The sequence below is a fragment of the Diadema antillarum genome, unplaced genomic scaffold, assembly GCF_040938485.1.
Source record: "Diadema antillarum isolate AM-2024a unplaced genomic scaffold, OU_Dant_1.0 seq00000472_RagTag, whole genome shotgun sequence".
Lineage (NCBI taxonomy): Eukaryota > Metazoa > Echinodermata > Echinoidea > Diadematoida > Diadematidae > Diadema > Diadema antillarum.
In genome coordinates this window covers 235,825-248,757 of record NW_027271440.1, presented here as the reverse complement: position 1 = coordinate 248,757, position 12,933 = coordinate 235,825, and positions in this window count along the sequence as shown.

Below are 12,933 nucleotides of genomic sequence, written 5' to 3'. Positions count from 1 at the left end.
ATCAAGGTAAATATTTAAGTTCAATGAGCAAGAAAGGGAAGTTCAATTTCACTGTTCCATGGAGCATTTGAGCCCACCACCAGGCCATAAATATACTATGATGTACTTTTAAAATATATATCACCGTAAAACTCGATATAAGGTAGGGATTAGAGTTCACAGAGGTTAGAATATGAAGGATAGAATAAGATAGGATTGGAAATGTGTGTGTGGGGGGGGGGGGGTTCCAGGACATGCCTACAGAATGGCCCTACATAAGGGCAACAACAGAGCGCATGAGTACAGGTTTATACATTTCATGTTTTGTGGGGTTAGTTAGATGCTTGACTGCTTTGATCTGGAGTCAGAATGCAAGTGTTCTTTATTCACTGTTCTCCAGTATTATTATTCCAACACATTTACATGGTCACAGCCTTATTGACTCAGCCTGTAAAAAGCCAGCATACCACTGGATCATCACCCGCACTCTTGTCCATCTTAATTTCTAACTGTTTGGAATAATGTTTGCTCCACTCTTCCGCATTCATATCCAAATCTTCTTGCTTGTCGCCATAAAACACCCCCCCCCCCTCAAAAAACAACAACAAAGAAAGAAAGAAAGAAAGAAAGAAAGAAAGAAAGAAAGAAACAAACAAACAAACAAACAAACAAACAAACACTGTTGTATAAAAACGTTCATGAACAAACCTGCTGGCTCCCTCAGATCCAGGACCAGAATATTGTGTATGACAACCTGCAACACAGATATATTATTCATTAAATGTCAGTAAATGACTATGACACTTTGAAAACTGATAGTCCTGCTACATTTTTCTGAGAGAATGATGCTGAGTTCGTTGTTAGAATGAAATGCAATGGAGTGAATGTGTAGACCATGAGTGGTGAATAAATGGCACATGGCTGGTGCGTGAACATGAATTCGTACAGCAAGGAAACTTCCAACACAAAAACCACTGTCTGCATGGGACCAAGCACGTCCATCACAGTTTTTACACACATAGCTCTCCATTTTCACAGTAAAAGTGAAAATGATACAGTTACACTGTCACTGGGTGCTAATTTTGAGGTGTACAAGTAAACTTATTAAGGATATAGGCCCACAGTTAGGACGAGGGGAAGCTAGGCAGGGTGAGGGCTAGGGCGTAAAGTTACTCGGTCTAACTTTAGACTAACGTTAAAGTTCTACACTAGCTTAGACTGGGTTAAATTTGAGCCTTGTTCATATTACTAGGCAGCTAGGGTTAAATTTGGGGTTAGAATCTGATTTGGGGCTGAAATCTTACTTTGGGTTGGCATTTAGGGCTATGGTTTGGATTAGGGTTAGGGTTAGGTTTGGGTTAGGGCTAGTTAGGGCTAGTTAGGGCTAGTTAGGGTTAGTTAGGGTTAGGGTTAGTTAGGGTTAGGGTTAGGTTAGGGTTAGGGTTAGTACAGGGTTAGGGTTAATAGGGTTTTAGGGTTAGGGTTTTAACAGCTAGGGTTAAATTTGGGGTTAGAATCTGATTTGGGGCTGAAATCTAACTTTGGGTCGGCAATGGATTCAACTTTAGGGCTATGGTTAGAGTTGGGTTAGGGTTTGGGTTTGGGTTAGGGTTAGGGTAAGTGTTTTAAAAGCTAATGTTAGGGTTAAATTTGGGGTTAGAATCTGATTTGGGGCTGAAATCTAACTTTGGGTCGGCAATGGATTCAATTTTAGTTCTATGGTAAGAGTTGAGGGCAAGGGCTACCTTAGAAGTAGGACTACACTTGTTTACTAGTGGTCTGACTTACCCCTTAAAGAATATTTCCGAATTTAAGCTAGCAGGTACCATGGCAGTAACCCCGGCAACCTTCCCGTACACTTTGCACGCCGTTTGCTGGCGAGAACATCGCATTCTAGCAGACGACTCTCATGCCCACTGCCTACCAGTCTCACAGTATAGGCCTCACGCTCCTTTTCCGGGCTCCCATATAAACCTGTGTTAAATGCAGCATATTCCATGAATCATAAAAAATCAATCGAATCATAGAATTTTTTTAAATTGAAGTAGATGAAGGGAAATTTTCTCTGCTTTCAAGCAAACAACATATTTTAGGATGTTGTCCAGCTCTAAAAAAAGTTAAGAGCCTCCATACGAGACTAGTCATCCAGTCACTCTCAAAAATGATAAAAATAGCAGATTACCTCATACATCAATAAAAAATCATTAAAAATACAAAAACCCTGATTCATTCAACTTCTTTATAACCTGCAGAAGCTCCTGTCCTCAAGCAATGTCAAACACTACCAAAAGTGGCAATTTTCCACTTGACTGATTTTTAATGATTTTTTTGGTAAAAAATAACATTACCTCATCTTTGTACTGCCTTCCCGGTAGGCAATGCGCGAGTTGAATTAGGAGCGTGAGGCCTGAAACCAATGTACGGAACGCTATCTATGCACTTTCCCCGCCGGCGGGGTCAGTACAATAAAAACAAACGAAATGAAACAAAAGAGATATCATTCAATTGAAGGACGCACAAAATGACTATAAACAAAGAAGATGAAGAAGAAGAAACTGCTCAACTCGTTTTCCTAAGTGTTGCAGTTAACTTGTTTTTGTTTTGTTTTTTTAACAGACTTACAATCCTGATAGAAACAGCAAAAACAAAGAGATACCAGGTACTCAACCCATCATAAAGGCAAAGCAAAATAATCCCTTTCAGGCGAGTCCTTTGTCATGTCATGCAGGGGCAGATCCAGGAATTCTGTAAAGGGGGGGGGGGAGGGGCAAATAATATTTCTGTGCCACTTCCAGGTTTCATTTCATTTTTTTTTCTTTTTATTTCTTGGGTTTTTAATGAAAAATAAAGGGGGGGGGTGCGCCAGTTGCGCCCCCTCTCGATCTGCCACTGTCATGGTTTACTGTAAAAGTGGAAATTTTCGTGCATTGAAATTTTCGCGCATTTCGCCCAACCAGAAAGTACTGCGAATACAACAGCACGCGGATATTTTTGCTTGCCATATGTTCCTGTTTGTGATGTATTGATTCCACAGTATTATAAACACGTGAAACCCTTCTCACCCGGCCAAGCACAAAAAATTAGTCGGGTGAAAATATCCACCTTTACAGTATATGTTTTATAAATAAATACTCAGTATACACATACATACATACACACATACACACAAACACACACAAGCATACACATAGAACATATAAAAATATAAGCACAACAAAATTTTGATGAAATTTGATTTAAAAAAATAAGGAAAATGTGAAATTCATTTTCACTCATTTTTGCAATACTTCTTGAACAGTCAATATGCAAATGACTAGGGTAATGATATCATCAACTCACAACTTGCCATAGTTTGCATACAAAAACTTCAGTTTAAAGGGATGGCTAGTAACCGATCAGTGGGAATCAGTGTGAATGCTGAGGGATGATTGTTCCAATCCTTGTGGGATTCATTTAAGAGTACATCATATATCTACTCTTCTGTTAAAGTTATGTGCTTCAGAACGGTCTCATATTCAAGTAATGTGCAGATTAATGCCCCGTCACTGACCAGGCACGCTAACCTGGAAACATTAAACTGCACATTACTTGAATATGAGACCATTCTGAAGCAAATAATTTTCACACAACAATAGATATATAATGTACTCTTAAATGAATCCCACAAGGATTGGAACAATCATCCCTCAGCATTCCCACTGATTCCCACTGATCAGTTACTAGCCATCCCTTTAAGTTATATTGTTCAAATGCAATTATGTCCCAGTCTCAGATCCTGATATATCAGACTAATCATTATTTTGAAGTTATGCAACCAGAAATAATATGTCTTACGCTTTTACAGCAGCAAGGTTATTTCATCAGTTCTTTGTACATGATCAGAGGAAATTGAGGTGATTAACATTGTCAGCTAACTCATTTGCATATTCATATCAACTGTTCTGGAAATGTTCTGCAAAAGTGAACAAAACTTTAAAATTTCCTATAACCAGCTTCCCTAAATTGTATCACTTTTTTATTCAAATTTTCATGGTTATAAAATTTTACTCTTTCTTATCAGACTGACTTTAACAGGTCAGGAATTCTGTTTTAACACACAACCACATCAGCACATCACAATGTACAGTATACCAATAAACACAATACTGAAGCAATGGATTGCTTTCATACCAAACACAACTTCCATTTTAATCATGTCAAATATTTCATTTAACATCAGTTGGTCCACACAACAGAACATGGGAAGATCTGTCTTCTAGAAAAAAAAAAAAATAATGATAATATTATGATGATAGTAAATACATAAACCTAGGGAAGTACAGGTTTTCTGTTTAATTTAAAACACTCGTAGATTCAGGACCCTTTCACCGCTTTTGCAAATATTTTCCACTTGGGGTAGAGCAAATACAGACAGTGAGTATTCGAGAAGTTCAGAGATTAACACCATTTGCAGAAGTACACAAAAGAATTACAATGATATGAACCCTGAATATGATCTACAGTGTGCAGGAAATCACATGTATCCAAGAAAAGGTGAAAAGTAGAGATACTCTTCATTCATTCTATTGTGTTCAATTGGTTAACCCGTTGAGGATGGTCTGACTTTGCTACAACAAGCATTTCCCATAGGCACTTGCCCGAGTTTACTCGGGACTCGTCCTCAACAGGTTAAGACTGAAGAACAGAGCTAAAATATCTAATATAATGCACAGTGCAATACAGATGGTGAGCAAAGCTAGGAGTTACATGAAGAGCTAAGCCAGGGTTTTTACTCAGAACAGAATTACCATACAATACACTGTGGTCATACCATTCTGAACAAAAATCCAAATTCAAGAGAACTTCGAAAAAAATTCAGATCTTTATACATACTCTTTTACGAGACTATGGAAAGAAGCTCATTGTTTCTTTTTTAAACACTCACTTATGTGCCAAAAAACATAAAGTCCTCACTTAAGTTTTGTCTTCTTCTCAAATATTGTCACTCTAACATGTTTAAATGTTATTATGGTATGTTTTGCAATATGCCAGTTTCTTACACCAGAAAACTGCCCTTTATCTTCATGCAATGGGATGTGCAGTCTTCTAGCAGTTACAGCACACTAGCATAATGTTGATTGATGATATTCACATTACGAAAAAAAAAAAAAAACTCAACTGAAAACCAACTAGTGTCATTCCTTACATAAAATTATTTACCCAGTAAACTTCAAAGACATATGAAGACAAAGATACATGTATGACTGAAAATCTTGAATGAACATTACTCACATCTGCACAAACAAATCCCCCACAACATAAAGTTAAGAAAACATAATCAAACACACATAATCTCCCTTCATGTTATTTCAATCATGCATGCACTATGCCATTGGAGTATTTGACAAAAAATAAAAATATTAAACACATTCTGTACCTACTACTATAAGCGATACAAAAAGCATATTCACATATTGCACAAGATTTCACTTGCAGCTCACTACAGTATACAGAGGCTGACAATATCACCACAGATTCTATAGTTACCCCAAAAGACATTTATATATTTCTATATATATGCCAACAAAACCTGTTATCAAATGTGAAACCCATTATTTTTTATCAAAAAATAGTGAGCTTGCTTTGTTCATTAAACAGGACAATTTCAACTTGGGTTTGACTTTTATGCTTTTATGAACATTCATTTGTTTAAAACAAAAATCTAACAAACCTAATGTCTGTATAAAGTTTGTATCATGGACTGCATGTACAACATAGTACGCGTATGCAAAATACTAAAGCATAATAGAATGAATATGAAACCAACCAGAATACTTCGAAAGAGAAAGTGAAACTTTCCTGCTCCACTTTCTCATTGGTGTCTTTGTCTGATAATTGATCGTTTGAAAAGAAACACTGCTTTTAATCAAGCATAGGAAAGAGTTTTGAAGTTTTGGCCAGATGACAGAGATAACAGCAAGCCATGAAAAAACTTCTAATCTGCATAAAATTATGCACACATTAAATCTTTCCTAATTTGTCAGATAGGAATGGTTGCATATTCATGAAGAGCTGTTCTTAGTGTACTCTACAGCATAATCTCATCCTCAACAGAGAAGAAACTAGAAATGTCGCTATGGCGACTGATGCCTCCGCCATAATGCATGATTCTCCCAATAGGGGTATAGTACAATGTCTTCACAATGTGTAATCCATGACAGTTTCACATAACTGGCAAAAAAATAAAAATATGACAGGTTTGTCAGAAATGACTTGAATGTTCACTTTCCTTGAACTGGGTTTGCTATAATTGTCGAAGAGTGCAGGTACACATATTTGGGGAATTGAATTCTGACAGACCCTTTTATAAGTTTAATGCATTAAGTAATTTCCAAGGTACAAATGTATGAAGAAAGAGTGTAATTAGAGTACAAAATAGATTTTTTTTTTTTTTTTTTGGGGGGGGGCATTGAAACCTGGCCTTTGACCCTTAACCTTTGACCTTTGACATTCTGGCTGGAAATTTCCTGGAGAATCTCCATTAGGTAATGCATGTAGATATTAAGTTAGAAAACTAATAATAAAATGCAAGCATTTCATATACTAGTGTATGAGGGAAATAGTAAAATATTGAAGAGTTGACCTTGACCTTTGACCCTATGACTATTGACCTATGACCCCTAAATTCCCTAGATAATCTCTGCAAGTCAGTACATGCGTATGTACCAAGTTCCATGAAGATACATTGAACCATTTGTGAGAAAAGTGATATTACAACATTTTCACCTAACCTTTGACCTTTTGACCTTTGACCTTATGACATGAAACTCTCTGGAGAATCTTTATGCAGTAGTCCATGTCTACACCAAGTTTCAAGAAAATACCTTAGGGCATTGCATAGATATTGGGGAAATAGCAACATTTTCAGCATTTGACCTTGACCTTTTGACCTTTGACCTCTTGCCAATGTCACTAAAATCTACTCAACTAATTGTCCCATCATACATCATCCTTGGACCAAGTTTGGTGAAAGCTGCTTCATCCAGTTTTGAGTTATCACGTAAACAGATAAATTTCAGGATTTGACCTTGATCTTTGACCTTTGACTTCAGTCCGATTTCACTAAAAAACTAATCAAGTAATTGTCCTATCATACATCATCCTCCGACAAAGTTTGGTGAAATTTGCTCGATCCAGTCTTGAGTTATCGCGTAAACGGATACAATTTCATGATTTGACCTTGACCTTTGACCTTTGACCTTCGGCGGATTTCACCCAAAATCTAATCAACTAATTGCCCCATCATACTTTATACTTGGACCAAGTTTGGTAGAATTCAAGTCAATATTACTCAAGTTATCGCGTAAACGAAAGCGGACGGACGTACGGACGTACGGACGTACAGACGTACATACGGACGTACGGACGGACGGACGGACAACCCGAAAACATAATGCCTCCGGCACCACTTCGTGGCGGAGGCATAAAAAGCTTACACAGTCAAACCTGTCTATAGCGGCCACCCAAGGGAGATGAAAAAGGTGGCCATTATAGAAAGGTTGGCGCTATAGACAGGTTCTTAAACATGCCTTTTCTCTCTGAGGGAATAGTTTTCAGTGGTCGTATACGGCAGGTGGTCACTAAAGACAGGTTTGACTGTATACCTAATCAAATGCTGTGTGGTGTGCATGGACCAGCTTGGCTGGTTCATTCTCATTTCTTTAGGTTCTACCATCCCACATTAGAGGGCAAATCCAGACCAGTTTAAAGTTAGTCTGAAAAGAAAGAGAAAGCTTTTACAAGCACAACAGTCAAAATTTGATCAAAATCGGGTTAAACATAAGGGCCCGAATTCACGAAGGTGGTACAAAGGAAACCATGGTTTAAACCATGGACAAAAACCATGGAGCGCCAAGTGTCGCACGGAATATTTCGTTACGAAATTGGTCATTTCGTCGAAAAAAAAATGACCGTTTTGTTAACAAAATCATCATTTCGTGGACGAAATTTTCATTTAGTAACAAAATGTTGTCATTTCGTTACAAAATAATCATTTCATCGACAAAATGACTTATTTCGTAACGAAATATTCCATGCGACACTTGTGCTCCATGGTTTTTGTCCATGGTTTAAACCATGGTTTCATTTGTACCACCTTCGTGAATTCGGGCCAAGGAAGTTATGAAATATTACGCCTTCGCTAATTTCTGCAAAACAGCTTTCATACAGTTGATATGAATATGAAAATGAGTGATCTGATGTCATCACCTCACAATTTTCCATTGTTACTATAAACAAAAGAAAGATGAAAATTCTTCTGGTTTAAATGTGTTAAACATGTTATTCCTGTATGAATAACATAAAAATAATGATCAATAAGTAAGATCTGAGACTAGGTATACTTACATTTGAAAAAAAAAATATGGAAATTTTGACATTTTGAGTACAAACTACACTTTGAACTGTATATGGCAAGCTGTGAGGCAATGACGTTACCAACCCCTTATTTACATATTCATATTGACTATTAAAAAACTGTTTGTGAAACTCAACAAAACTTCACAATTTCATAACTTTGCTAACTTTCATCTGACTTTTACTCTTTCTTTTCTGACTAACTTTTAATTGGTCTAAAATTCTCCTTCAACCCCTTTGGCTCCAAGACATGCTAATCACCCATATGATGAACACACAGTATACCTGGTTCTCACAGGCAACGGGAATGAGCATCATTTTACCACTGCAGTGAACACACTACCATAGCATAGTTTAGCAGTACTGTAGCAAGGGCATGACATTAAAGGGTGTGTACAGTTCTGGTCGAGGTGGAGATTTAGCTTTTAACGTTTTGCGAGATTTTCAGAAACCACTCTATGGGATGTCAAAGAGCATGCAGTTCTAAGGGGTATCAAAAGTTTATTCGATGAAAATCGGTTTTGAAATGACTGAGATATCCAAAAACAAGGTGAAACAAAGAGATCCTAATAAAGTTGTGGCATGTCTCCTTTTATTATTAGCACTTTTTTGGATATCTCAGCCATTTGAAAACCAATTTTCATCAAATAAACATTGAATATTTCTTGAAATTACATGCTCTTTCATATTTCATAAGAGGCTTTTCATCATCTCACTTTTAATAGGAATGTTCAAAACATGAATCCCTACCTCAACTAGTACTGTACAGTCCCTTTAACAAATATTTTTGTAGACTTTTGTATTTACACACATGTATAAAATGAAATGCACAAATATACAAATAAAAATCATTTGTTTTTTGACAAGTTAATCTAAACCATACTACATCTAAATGGACGGCTAGCATATACAGTGGCTTGAATAAACAGCTTGTAAGAAAGCGATCCAAATTGTACATCTGTACGCAGGGAAGAGATATAGCAATATGAACATAAAACTATGAAAAGAAAGAATACTCAATCACTTGATTTAAGCACTCCATGCTCAGCAAAATTCATTCACTGCTTGCACATATTCTTGCAAAATCTTAAATAAATCTCTAGAATTGCATGCAAAAAAAAAAATCAACACACAGACAGCACGAACATTCAATAAAACATATCAGTGTTTGCAACAGCACATGCTGTAAATAATTTTTTTTTTTTTCAGTACAACGAAAATGGTAGAGAAAAAAAAAAAAAGGATAAGTGCATTATCATCAAACTTGTGTTGCTTTCAAAATCCTTCTGTGATCTCAACTGCCTGAAATAAATGCCATTTGAATCAAGCGTTACTTCAACTAAACACACTGTATCAACCCATCATAGTTGTGGTAAAGAGCATTTTACTTGTATGCTATCGTTCAATTTGGGGCTAATGAGAGAAATGTTAATCTTTACATTGCTGGAGAGGATTAATCTTGAGCAGATGTCGAATAATCTGGCCCTCCAAACCTTTGCTCACTGACAGGTGATTTCATCTCATTTATTGAGTACAATTATCATAACCATAATAAAATGTGATTAATTTCCCAAAAGAGACTATCTTTATTACAGTTATCATTATCATAGTTGATTTTCATTATAAAACTATACACTTGTTTATTCTGAACTGAGATAATATGTATATTTTATATCATCATTATCATTATTTCCATCATCAATGCAATTATGATTTTACTTATTATTCCTCTCACTGAAAACAATGTTTCCCGATGTGTGTAGGATCTACATGTACAATTGTATGAACGTGGCTAGGGAACATTTGCTGCCAATAGATTCTCATTGACTGGTTCAATGAAAAGTAACACGAGACTATAACCCGTTGAGGACAGACTCACTTTGCTATAACATGCATTTATCATAGACACCTGCCCGAGTACACCCAGGACTCGTCCTCAACGGGTTAACACTGGTCAGTTGCTAAACTTCTACGATTTACACTCAGGGAACTTGGGTACACTTGAACAGCTTCCATTAGACAGGAATGTAAATCAGGTGGAGTTTTGTTTTGGTTTTTTTTTTCACATTTCAACTGGAATCAGCAGCATTGTTGAAAGAGGCTGTTTACTCTATACATACAATCTGCCCATATCTCTTTACCACTCTGCACTATTACAAGCCATCAATCATTAATGTGTGTATATCATTTCAGAAAAAGGCTCTTTTAGCACACACTTCTGACGCAGACATGAAATACATTGCAATGTGATTAACCCTTTGTATGCTTTTGAATACTGATTGACACAGGAAACCCCATAGCATTGAACACACAGTCCATAGTCCCTGACACAGAAAGGGTTAAATAACAGATACTGCCTAATATGACATAGAAATGTACAGAGCTACATAGAGCTGTTTTGGTAATGGAAATTCATTCCAAGTAGTAGAACTACATGTACATGTAGCTTGATTTTGGCCAAAAACATAAAGCATTAAAACATCCATATCTCCTTTATTGTGCTGACTGCCATTACTACAGAGAAATAGTATGTTCAAAACCTTACACAGTAAAATGTACCAACATGCACATGAAAGTGTTTTGAAAGCATCATCACTTAATAATAGAGGATAGAGAGGAGTTTATTTATCAGGCTATACATACTTGTTTCATCCTCCACCCCATCTACTACAAAAAGTTGCAAAGAATATTTGAGTGCTGAATTAGATTTCTTGATATGTGCTCATATATTAAATAGTGGGTAATAGACTTGACAGGCATAAACAATGCATAAACTAGCTAATACTGACTTTACATTTTTTTATTTAGAATCTGAATACTGACTTGTAGTACATAAACAAGGCTCCAAATTGTAATTTGACCAACTCATGCTAATACAGACATCAGGAAGCGACACATGCAGGCTTTGCGAGTATATAATAAGCATGCAGCGCTCTGGAATGTTGACACAACTGGTACACAGATGTCAATATTTACGAACATTGCCCTCTACAGTTCATATTTAAAGGGACTGGTGAGGAGTATTGGAACCCAAAATGCAAAAGTACTATTTCATGAAGTGAAACAGGCAAAAACAAGGACCAATGCCTAAGAAAGGACCAAGCAATGAAAAAGAATCGATGAAAAATACAGCATTATGAAGATATCTATGATTTTGTTGAAGAGCGTTACATGTAACGCTTGTCAAAATCACAGGGGGTCGGCTTAATGGCTCTCCGTTCAAGTGTTGTTTTTGCCTCCCTCTTTTGTCCGATTTTGGCAGTGTCGATGTACTGCCTTCTCCTCGGTGAAAAGCAAGCCCAACATTCCGCAATCGCGAGACGAAATACTAGTAGGGTACCAAAATACCATGTGAATGCCACGCGGGTGCCTGTTCACTGGCTACTGTACTGTATTATAGCGCGATGGGTCCGCCGCTCGATCGTCTGCGCTACCGCGCTGCGCTAGTACTGTAGAGTAGATATCGACATGACGTACCACCTCATACAATCCATGCCACGCACAACACAGCAATGGAGCCGCGGGATCAGGAAAAGAAGAGGCGAATCGGGAGAGAAAGAGTTTGGAGATGGAGATCGAGAAATAGAATGAGAACTATCGAAATTCCCCTCAAGACCCTCCAGGGATTGAGAAGAGTTGGGCAGAAGGAGGGGCTCAATGACAGAGATGTCATTTCGCTCCTGTTGGAACGGTAACTATAATGTTAATCTACTCTAGACTCTCTCTAACGTGTAGCCCCAGAGACCGCGCCGCTATGCAGCGGGCAACGCTGCACGTTGGGGCTGGTCGCAGTTATCTAACGACGTGTAACGTGTAGATCTATAATTATATCTAACAGTTATACCAACATATGTATAAACACTCGACCAGAAAATGACTACATCTACACAGCCCAGTTGCTTGCTTCGCACGGCGTCTGGTCAGGCAAACAGTTACAATCAAAAAGGCCGGATATCATCACTTATCCATTATTTAAATTTGCGATGAACTCAGAAAATTTCATTCAGTTATATAGACTCTAACTAGTTAGGCCATAATTGGTAGTGTTTAATACATTACTAATTAATACTGTAATACTAGACTCTAGATTAGTACTAGTAGATCTAATCTAAGGTAATGTTAGATCTTCTTACGTTAAGCAGTTAAATTTAGTGTAACAGTTAGCTAGAGTCTACGTTACATAACGTTAGACTTTATTAACCTGTGTTAGGTACCGGTACGGCTGTAACTGAGTGTTAAATAGGGCTAAATCGCAATATCCCAAACCGTTACCTTCTAACAATCACATCTATGGAATCTAAGGTCTTGTTCTGCATGTGCGTCTAACGTTAATAAAACGATAACAGTAATAGTCAGTAACGCTATAACTTTATAGAACTACTACTAGTAACGTTAGGCCTTGACCGAAAGATCGGTCTGTATCTGTCCGTCGGGGAATGTTCCGCGGAGACTACATCTGGCTTCACGGAGGACAGCGTCAATGGCAAAATATAAAAAGAGTCCTCCAGACGGATCTTTCTGTCTACGTTAGGCCTAGACTTCTAACTGTTAACGTTAGAA